General features: G+C 37.5%; 2 non-coding genes across 2 annotated transcripts; both read left to right on the top strand.

Annotated features, from left to right (window-relative positions):
* Nucleotides 1–473: 473 nt before the first annotated feature.
* TRNAH-GUG (transfer RNA histidin (anticodon GUG)) lies at nucleotides 474–545 on the top strand. The gene has a single exon. It is a non-coding gene; the product is annotated as a tRNA-His (tRNA).
* Nucleotides 546–4,352: 3,807 nt separating this feature from the next.
* TRNAH-GUG (transfer RNA histidin (anticodon GUG)) lies at nucleotides 4,353–4,424 on the top strand. The gene has a single exon. It is a non-coding gene; the product is annotated as a tRNA-His (tRNA).
* Nucleotides 4,425–11,253: the final 6,829 nt, after the last annotated feature.

Below are 11,253 nucleotides of genomic sequence, written 5' to 3'. Positions count from 1 at the left end.
AGTTAAATTCACGAAAATTAGTTGTACCAAGGGGGAAAACGTTCCAAGCAGGAACGTTATAAGCGGGATAGATTGTAATTACATACCAAATTTTAATAATATTTTAATAATTTATAATCGCACGTCGCACGTTTCTGTGTAGAATGTGGGGGGGGGGGAAGTTGATAAAAATGGTTGACACCACATCGACGCTTACTGTGTAAGACGACTTGATAAGGAAGCTATTTCAAGAGGCTATAACTCCCTGTGTACGTCAGTTCTGTACATAAGAAATAGATCTAGATCAGCATCCCCGTAGTTTGCTGACAGTCCCTTTTTATGAAAGCTTTTCTTAGGCCTGTGACGGGAAGAAAAGAAAGAGTAGTGCCTTTCTTCTCTATTTAAGAAACAGTCGGACACACCCGACTACACAAAATGGGTCAGTAGTCACACTTTGTGTTAACTGTACGCAAACATTGGCACCTCCAAACGTCGCCGTGATCGTATAGTGGTTAGTACATTGCGTTGTGGCCGCAATAACCCAGGTTCGAATCCTGGTCACGGCAATGTCAACGTTTTTTTTTCCTGTATTTCCCATATGGATAGACTGGCTTTTGAATATTCATGACGTGGTCCACGATTTTTTGGCTTTGAAAATGTGTGATCATCAGCTTTTTTTTCTTATTTTTCTTCTTTTTTTTTGTAAACAAAAAATATGACACAGTGGATTTCTTTGTCATTTTCCTATGAATACTTGCTGCAATTAAAAAAAAAATGCAAAAAAAAAATACAATTTTATTTTTATTTTTTTGGTGATTAATGAAATTCAAATATAGTAAAAAGGGAGGGACCGGAGAATACAAGTATCCGAAAAATTTACAGAAACTTTGATATTGATCATTTTCTGGGGTTGTGTGTGTGTGCCTTGTTCATTCCTACATTTTGTGTATCAGTGTATATACAATATGTTCTGTTACCACTACTCAATCATGCATACACTCCGTATAAACATTTCTTTTCGGGAATTTATAACGAATTGGTTACATGCAGGTTGTGTGTATATGCTTGACTCTAACGTATTTATATTGTTAAAGTTATGCTTGATTCCTGTTGCTGCCTCTGTCTCCCATATTTTGAAGTGAAAATTGTTGCTTCAATTTTCATGTTAGGGCCTGCCTGATCTCTGTGAAGCTTAGTATAAGGTGAAACATTGGCAACTGTGTGAGACAGTATGTGATGCAATTTTTGATTCGGTTGAATCAGTGGTTCTCAACGCGTGCATCATGAATCCTAGGGGTGCCACTGACGCACCAAGGACCCAAATTAGAATGAACAGACTTCAGGCAGAGATGGATATTTATGGTTTCCCTGCCCTTTTCCAATTCCACTCCAATTTTCTTGGCCACTCATCTTTAAATTTATCACCCTGGGCTATAGCGCTTAGGTCTTACCACAGAGTAAGAATAATACTTTAGTCTATGGGTCTTACCCCCATACTCGTAAATAAGCTCGTATCACTCTCACGATTTCGATGTCCCTTGAATACCGTAAAAACTGAGTTTGATTGTATTCAGTTCTGCACTGAGCATTATCGGAAAGATTATTTACCATTTTGTCTAGGGAATATAATAAATGCAATATTTGAAAATATATTCATCTTTTTATAAGAAAAAGATATGATCAAAAGAGATTGAAATCTCAAAAGGAAAACATTCGGCCTTCATTATTGTGAATGCCTCTCACAGATTTGTGTCTTTTTTTTCTTTTTGGAATGAATAGATTATCAACGGCATCTTCAAGGAAACGTTCACCTTGTCGCCAGTCTACATTTGTGGGAGTTATGATAATGTTCCGCCGGAGATACATACTGTATTGTATACTGTAAACACGCTTCACGACACCTATATACTTATCACAGTACCGTAGCTCACGTACGCTTTTAACCGTATGCGCGAACAGCACCGCTATATGTATATAAGACCGGATAAATTATACGAAAACAAAGGAAATCGAAAATTTTCCAGTCATAAATTCGCCACTGAGAACAAACACACACACAGAATGTCCTATTCTTTTCACTTTCCGAGATAACACTCATCTCAAAATAAAAAGAAATTATTGCCAAAGAGAAAAAGGGTCAAGGTTAAAATACCCCCGAGAGTAAACTTGCTAAAAACATTCTTTTGCTTCATTTATTTTATAAATAAATTTATTTGTATAATTTAGAGAGCGATCTTATTATAAACACCTGGACAATCCGATACGGGGTTCCTTGAAAGAATGCCATTGATTTTGATCGGAATGAAAAATTATCATTAGATACTTTATTCACAAAAGGGGTTCCCGGGCCGAGGCACCCGAAGAAGATAAGGGAAGTGCAGCGGAAGTTGGAAACAACTCGAGGCACGATGAACGTTTCCTTGAAGATGGGTAGTAGCCAAAAATTAGGAAAAGGGCAGGAGCGGAAAATCAAGAAGAGGGCAGCAGCAAGAAAAAAGAAATAAAATAGGGCAGGAGCGAAAAAAATTCTGAAATGGGCGGAAGAGGAAAAATTAAGAAAAAGGAGACAGGAACGAAAAAATGAGAAAAGGGGGTTGGGGTAGGCACGAAAAATTAAGGTGGAAGCAAAATATTTAGAAAAGGGCAGAAGCGAAAAATTAAAAAAAAATAGCACGGGTGAATAATTGTTGGATAATTTATTCGTAAAATGATTCTCCGGGCAAGAGCACCTGAAGAAGATATAAAGGAAGGCAGCGATAAAGGAAGAAAAGCGGCAAGGGGATGAAAATTCAGAACAATTAATAAGATATTTGCTACTCGCAGAATGATTGGCATTTGTTGTCACGTTTTTGCTCGCTAAAATCTGCAAACATGGGCATGACATGGGAATATGTCATGTTCTTATGAGACTTGTTTCATAAGACACGGACGGCAGACTACTTACTGGACATGTTGGAAATAATGGGCGATAAAGAGAAAATATGTGCCCAATGCAGAGGCGCCACCACGAAGAAAACATTGGAAGGGTCGAAAATTGCTGGTCGTCCTGTATATACGGGACTCAAGCCATTACCTCTTGGAGATACACTCTAGATCAGCGGTTCTCAACATTTTTTGACTCGCGGAGCCCTTTTTAGTAAAAAAATTCATTGGCGGAGACCTGTATATATAGGCCCATTTTTAATTATTCATTAAAATGACTAATCTATTTTTACCATTATTTATAATTATACCAAATATTTATAATTATTATTTTTTTAATTTTAATGTTTTTTATTTTCCTAGAGCGACCGCGGAGCCCCTGGAGAGTGCACAAGGAGCCTCAAGGTCTCCTTGTGCACTCTATACTTGTCCTCACCGGTTGAAAACCGCTGCTCTTGATCAGTGTTTCTCAACCTGGGGCCATATGGCCCCCTTGTGGTCCTGGGACATTCTAGGGGGGCCACGGGAGAAAATCAGAAGAAAAGTGATCCACGACAGGTGGTGAAGGGAGTCATAGAGAGCTGTGAAGAGAAAAGCTTTAAAAGTGAAACATGGTTGAAAAATATTCATCCATAGAACCAGGGACATCTTAACCCTTGGGTCTATGTGGACATGAGCCGGGTCATCATGTCTATAATGGAGGGAGGGGGGACTCCACTATATGGGATCTGGTATTATGATTTTCATATGTAGGCTGTTACTTCCAGCTAAGTATGGAGGGCCGTCAGAGCAACGGTTGATGTGTTGGGAGAGTCGATTTATCGTACATGCTCATTGGATCATCTCGTATTTTACACAGACCCTTTTTTACCATACAATTAAATTCCTGGGAGATGATTATCAATCATTTGAATCCGCGCCTAGCCAGGATTCTAGAGATTGTCCTGATTTATTAAAATTGCATTCATAATAAAAAAATACATAGTATCTCACTCTTGGATGAGGGTAGAGGAGGCCCTGGATAGGACAGGGGGGCTATGAGAAAAAAATCTGATCCATGGGGGGCCATGAGCTGAAAAAGTTTAAGAAACACTCTGCTCTAGATCATAGTTTTCCAAACTTTGGGGGGGGGGGGGGTTTAAATGGTCTCAGCCCCTAAGTTTCGGCGCCTATGCCCCAATGCAATTTTTTTGGTAAGGGGGGGGCGGAGGACAATTGCCCACTTCACCGCGTCCGAAGTAACTATGTGGCAAGACGACTCACATAATTAATTTTTACTTAGCTCCACGAAAGATGTCTCTGAATATACGACGTTTGGCAGTTTATAGCCGATCCCTCATTACCTTTAAGACGATAAGGAAAGAGATAAGAATCGAACGCGCCCCACAGAACAATATCGCATTGGTGTTTTGCTTGAGTTATCATACGCTTATACGGACCACTACATCGTCGCCGTGATCGTATAGTGGTTAGTACATTGCGTTGTGGCCGCAATAACCCAGGTTCGAATCCTGGTCACGGCAAGATGTGATTTAATTTTTCAAACCCCGACCATTTTTTTTTTCCAGGGCTCCTCTAACTTAGTTATTGCATTTCGAACGAGACAAAATTTATCATTCACTTTTGTCTCTATTTGTTATTCAATATTAATGAAAATATATTGGCAGATACAAAACAGTTTTCATCGCTACAAAAATTATAATATTAGGGGTCGCGGAATATGTGTACTATTAAAGTGGCAAAACATCCACGAATGCCAAAATATACACTTAAAAATGCCAAAATGTGAACTTAAAATGCCAAAATACGCACTTAAAATGCATTTAAAATGCAAAAATATGCATTTGAAATGCCAAAATACGCATTTAAATCTCCAAAATTTGCACTATAATGTCCTGGAAAAGTTCAAAATCCCAAAATATGTACTAAAAATGAGAAAACATGAGCTAAAAAAAACTCACTGGGAAAAAAAAAGCAGATGTGTGTTTTTAAAATGCATTTTTTTCTATTTATTTTAGTGCATTATTCATTCACAACAAAATATTCCCGCACATGTATCTGCACTTCTACGCATTTTCTTTAGAGGTACCTACGTATTTCTAATTCCTAGTTAGTCGTAGCTGCTCAGTAACGAAATACCAGTAACAAAAGAATTTATATACCTAGAATTTTTAAAAACAACGTCACGCGAAAATGGTTAATTTTCGATTGAAGAATAACAATTTTTTATTAAGAAATATGTGATTGCTTATTCAAATGTTAATTAGCATGTATGAAAACAGTTTTCAATGCATTTATGTACAGAAATACAGTCGAAATTGTTGTAAAACCAAAGTCAGTGGGAAAAAACTTCGAATTATATCCAAAATTCGTATTATCCAATTAATCTCTCCTGGATCCGTAAAATGACTACAGATTGTAACTTAATCATCAACATTTACATATAGGATAATAATTATCAGTTATTATACATTTTTACAATCAGTCACGAAACGGTTTTCCAAATTTTAATAATTTATAATTATAAGGATTGATCGTAGCTGCTACATTGTTCCACTGTTCTGGAATCAGCACCATTATTGAATTTCTTCACCATTTTTTAAGCCCGATTTATGGAAACAGTTCATGATCATCCGTTACGAAACTGTTTCGTAAAATTTTGCTTATCATTCTTATGCTATGAAGGAAATATACTTTCATTAACGTATTACAATCTGAATTTAACCCGATACTTAACCATACCCTTAATAACGACTTTAGCATCCGTGTGACGCATGAAGATTTCGGATGTTAGAACCTTGATCCACAGGTTTAAAAGTATAATCGGTATTAAGTGTGGTACACTTTCTCGATGAACTTCAGTTGAACAATGTTATATTTGGCACTAAGTTACCAAAGAAAGAGTGGAGATTTTTTTTTTCTTTTTGAAATCTCTTTTGTCTTCAGAGACTTATTGTTTCACAACTGTTTCGAGAAAAGCGAAGTTTTGTAGAATTTTCCCAAACTGAAATCGCTCATACAAAAATCCATGATTTTCCTCCAAATTCGAATTATCCAAAAATTCGAAAAAATTAAACCCGAAATTTTGACATTGAAGCACTAGATAGAAAACTCAAGGGGAGTTCGTAAAAGTTCGAATTAACGAAGTTCTACCATATCTTGCCATTTATTGTATTAAACTTTTTCTTCATCAAAGTCAGTAAAATCAGTTATTTCATGGTTCTCCTAAAGTTCGGTGAGTTGTCAACATTAAGAAGCCCATGGCCCGGTAGATTTTTTTTTTAGTGAGTAGAAGTCCCGGCCATACAAACGACTAATGAAAAATAAATGGGGGGGGGGGGGAAATGAAACAGAGTGAATCACTCACAGCTCGGTTTGACTGATCGCAGAGCCCGGTACTGGTCCACGGCCCGGCTGTTGGGAAACCACTGCTCTATAATATATATCTTTATATATATATATATTACAGAGCAGAGAAATATGTATCTCTAAAGACATATCTCTATATTTTTTTTTTAGTTTGTTTCTTCTTATTCTGTCTGAGGAAACCAGAATTTTTCAGAAACACGCATTGAATGCTAAAACGCCATATACACCAATGGTACATTTATAGATTTCACGTGGGAGGAGAAAAGGACTCAACACATCGCGGGCGATTCTGACGGCAAACTGCGCAGCATTATGTATCGTGCTCAGACAAGAAAAGATTCGTTCAGCATCTGTACATGAAATAAATTAGCTTCGATGCAGGTTTTGTGTTTGGTTCGGCGTGGCGCTGAGCGGTCAGTGTGGACCCGGCTTTGAAAGGAACGCTGGCCCATGGTACAACAGAAAATCTTACTTACTGAAAGCTGGTTCAGTAATGGTGACAATATAAAAGGTAATTCAGAACTCGTGGGCGAAACTTTAAGGAGTCGTACAACACATTTAAGCAAATAATTTTCATCATAAGAATGAATAGAGTTTTTTTTTTCAGCAGGAGAGAGAGAGAGAGGCTCTCTCCAGAACAAACAAAATAACTTTTGAGCGATTTCACTGATTCGGATTCACTTGGATTCCTAGATGAAATGTTACAATTACAGTTCTCTCATGGTAGTAAAAAAAATAATTCGGACAAACACATATTACATGTAAATTTGTACATACATGTCATATATACAGGGATAAATTCAGTTATGTGAGCGGAACAGATAAAGTTCTCATTTTTGGGATTTTTTTCTAGGAAACACCAACTACACATGTTTCTCATCTCAGCGATTACACCTAACTGGTGACGGAATGGCACTTGCAAGTCGCATCGCGCGTGGTTTGACTTATAACACCTACTGCTGGAGGTACCTCTTGCTTTACGCATTGGCGTTTTGAACTTGTCGAATGGAGTGAAGTATTCGTTTTTCATCTGGTCACACGCATGCGTTCGGAGTTAAAACTAGCTTCGTTTTAACGCCACCGTCGATTTCGGTCTCGGGGCATAAGACGACTGACACCAGGTTTCTGGGCCTGAAATATACAGTAGAAGACGAACTCGACTGAAAATGTTCAGCGAAAAATATATCACACAAATAACTTTAAAAAAAAAAAAATTAAAATTAAAATAAACTTTTAAAAATTTTCAAACATATGAATATATTGTGGAAATTTTCACAAAAAAGGAATAAAGAAATTTATGATTTTTTTAAATAATAATTATAATATCGAATATCGGTTTCAGATGCTTGGAAAGTCTCTTTGCGTTGCCCTAAATAAAGCAACGGTACTTAACCTATTGATGAGCGTGAGTGATTTGTGAATGGTCTAATGAGCAGTCGTGGGCTATTCAAATAATTTGCCAAGTGTTCGTGGGCCAACAATAAAAATGACTAGTTCAAAATTTTAATTATGCTATTCAAATGGTATTAAGAATTACTGGGGACCTGTGAAGAGGTTGCCACTGGCCCTGACCGAGGGTTGGTCCGAACAAAGAAGAGGCCCAAATCATTAAAAAGTTTGTACGTATTAACTTTTTTTTTCATTCCGAATTTTTATGCGTTCTAAAATAAGACCCTTTCTTCGTAAAATTTTCACTCGTAGAAAATCCAGAATAGTCGATTCATTGCCATTTGGGAATATTTTTTTATGTGGTTTATTAATTTTTCATTATTAATAATACGTTTTGCTCCAAGGACCCTGATTTGGCCCGTACAGGGTGGTGCACAAGGCGTGAAAGGGGAGAGGGAGCCACTTAATTTTTTAGACACTTAAACATCACGAAGGTTTTTAACAACTGGCTGTTGCGAAGATGAACTTTTTGGAAAGACAGAAAATTCAACTGCCTTTGCGGGGAATCGAACCCACGTCCTTTCACTTTCCGGTTGAACACCCTAGTCTACAAAGGCAACGAATCTCTCAATCTTTCCTTGGAGCTCGTGTGCACTGAAAGGACCGCACATGGACGGCCGGACCTAACTCAGGCCAAGCTCACAACTGCTGACGCTGCCATCAGATGGCGACTTATGAAAGTATGATGTCACTCTCCGCTATACACATACGAAGGTTTTTTTTTTTGAATTTTTCTTTCCTTTTCTCTCTTTTCAAAATTCATCTTTGCACAACCGGCAGTTAAAAACCTTCGTATGTACAGCGGAGAGTGACGTCATACTTTCACTAAAACATTAACCCTCCAGGGCGTGGGTGAGAAAATGTTCCGTGAGTGCACGGGTTGGGTCTCACAGGCGCAGATACATTTTTCAACAGTTCCGGGAAAATACTAGCCACCACAGTTGTCACAGTAGAGAAACGAGTTAAATAGGAAATTAGTGAGAATCTAAAGAAAATTGTTCCTGCCACCTGTCGGTAAATGAGAGAAATACGAGTGCATCAGTCTCACGGGGCCAACCCCTTGCACTCAGGGCCATCTTGAGAGAATCATAGGCCCCCCTCCCCCGGCTAACTGATTTTTCTGAGGGGCTACCATCCTGACTAGAAATAATTGCTTACAAATTTGCATTCTCAATTTCGAAAATCTTGATGATATCTCATTATCATGAGTGCCCCACCCCCGGGCTGTACCATTACCTCCTAGGGATATATATACGTATCTAGGAGGTAATGGCTGTGCCCGGGTGGGTCCATGCGTTGAGACGGCACTGCATGCACTCGAGGATCAACACTTTGATAAATCAGTGCGCAGCGCGGTCAGTAGTAGTAGTAGTACTGTAGTTTGTAAGCGGTCCGCGAGGTTGAATGAGAAAACAATTATCTCATTGTTTTTGCATTGCAAATATACTGGATATTTTTTGTGAAAAGGATCTGCGTACTTAATGGCATAAAGGTCTGCGGAATACAAAAGATTGGGAACCTCTGGTACACAAAAAAAGAAAACACCTCAGAAAATGCACGTTTTTACTCGGGTTCATAGAGCACTTACAATGGATAGAGATGCGTCACTCGAAGACCCTCGACAAAGATTGAACTCGAGTAATATCCGCTTTTATCCGAATCGTAGTCGTAGATACTTCCGAAAATTTTCATTTCTGCCGAGACGACATTTCCTATATGATGTGGCGACGTCAATAGAACTTTTACTGTTTTTCTGTGCTGTAGGGGATGCAAGCTGTGAAAAATAAAATGCGTTAACATTTTTCTCGTGTGTATGCTATGCCGTTAGATTACAATCGAAGAATATACCAAAATTCTGTAAGAATATTTTTATTGCAAAAAATATATACATTATTATATTATTATTATTAATATATTAATATATTATTATCTAATTATATCATAAAAATCTGTACATTTTTCAAAATTAAATCACGAGTTTCGCTACGATATACTCACTCTATTTTCATGGATCCGAAAAGACCAGCGTTGAACCCTCGGACGAATACCTCGATGGAATATTCGTGAAGCTTCGTCCTGTCTAATTGCGTTGAGTGTACATCCAGGACGACTTGATATTGATTTACTGATGAAAATAAAACAATGGATCAAATCAAAGTGACGTAGTTCCTATGTTATGCGTTTTTGTATTCGAGGGCAGTCCAATATATGGCTAAGAGTCGAGGTGAAAAAAAAACAAAAAACATTCAGCTCAAAAAACGCTCAAAAACAGTGATACCCAAACCCCATGCCCCACCTAAGCATTGCAAAATCCTGATTACCCACCCCTTTGAAAGACACGCGAGGGAGTCGAAATAGGGAGTCTAGAGAAAAATTGTAGAAATATATTTTTAAAAAAATCTTTATTTGCTGTTTTAATCAATTTCTGTGATTTTTTTGAAGGTTTAATACTCTCAGAGAGTAACTCTTGGTTAAAAACTCTCTAAATTTTCTTGCATCAATTATCTGTACTCCCTTCAAACCTCAAATTAACATGTGTGCCCCCCACCCCTGAAAGAAAGTGAGTCCTACTTACATCCCCCTGTCCTCTTTGTCTCCTATATGTCTGTCCTCTCTACGGGACATATAGTTCTTATTATTCGAAAAGAATTCATATCAACATGGAGGAAGCTCAAAAGACTATTAACCTGGTCAAAAGTAGGAGTTTTCAACCTTGAAGACAGTGCAGGCCAAAAAAAAAAAAAAAATCATGAAACCCAATGGCACACAAGTCATACTCTAGTATCTTCGATTGCATAGTGGCTTCTTAGAGGTTTGACCTAATGGGCCTGAAGGCTCCGAATCAAATAGGGAGTGATAAGTTATCGAAAAATTCAATATACAGTTGAATCTAGTTTTTACGAATACCGTTATAGCGAAAATCTCATTTTTTAACGAACACTTTTCTAATTCCACCGGATAAGTTTGCATAGGAATAATGCAAAAAAACCTGGGATTCCTTTATAACGAAATTCCGTTATAACGTGAGTGATTTCTCCGGTCTCCTGGAGTTCGTTATAACGGGATTCGGCTATATTCTGAGATAATTTTTTCATTAATTCCGAAGTTATTTTTTTATTAAATATGAATTTTCATTGCTTTTTAAATTATTTTTCTTTATCATTTATTAAATTTATCAAATACTGATTTTCATTATTTCTGAAATTGTTTATTTTTTTTTCATTGAATATGAAGTTTTCATTAATTCTATACGAATATTTTTTTTCATCAACTATGATTTATCATAAATACTGATTGGTTCCCATTAAAAATCATATCGTCTCCCCGGGACGTTGGGAATCACGGATATGAAAAATTTCAGTATTACAATATTATAATCCTACAATCATAACAAAGGAGATATCGTTTTGTAAGGGGTCATTCAAGTATTACGTCAGCATCGAGGGGGGGGGGGCAAGGGGATTTCGGATTTGTTGACTTTTGATGACAAGGGGGAGGGGGGTTTTAAGGTTGCTTACGTCATTAACCATCCCT

The sequence above is a fragment of the Pholcus phalangioides genome, unplaced genomic scaffold (assembly GCF_987345545.1).
Source record: "Pholcus phalangioides strain wild (caught in Gottingen) unplaced genomic scaffold, Ppha-v1.0 ptg000001l_1, whole genome shotgun sequence".
Taxonomy (NCBI): domain Eukaryota; kingdom Metazoa; phylum Arthropoda; class Arachnida; order Araneae; family Pholcidae; genus Pholcus; species Pholcus phalangioides.
This window is presented reverse-complemented; position numbering and strand designations above follow the sequence as displayed.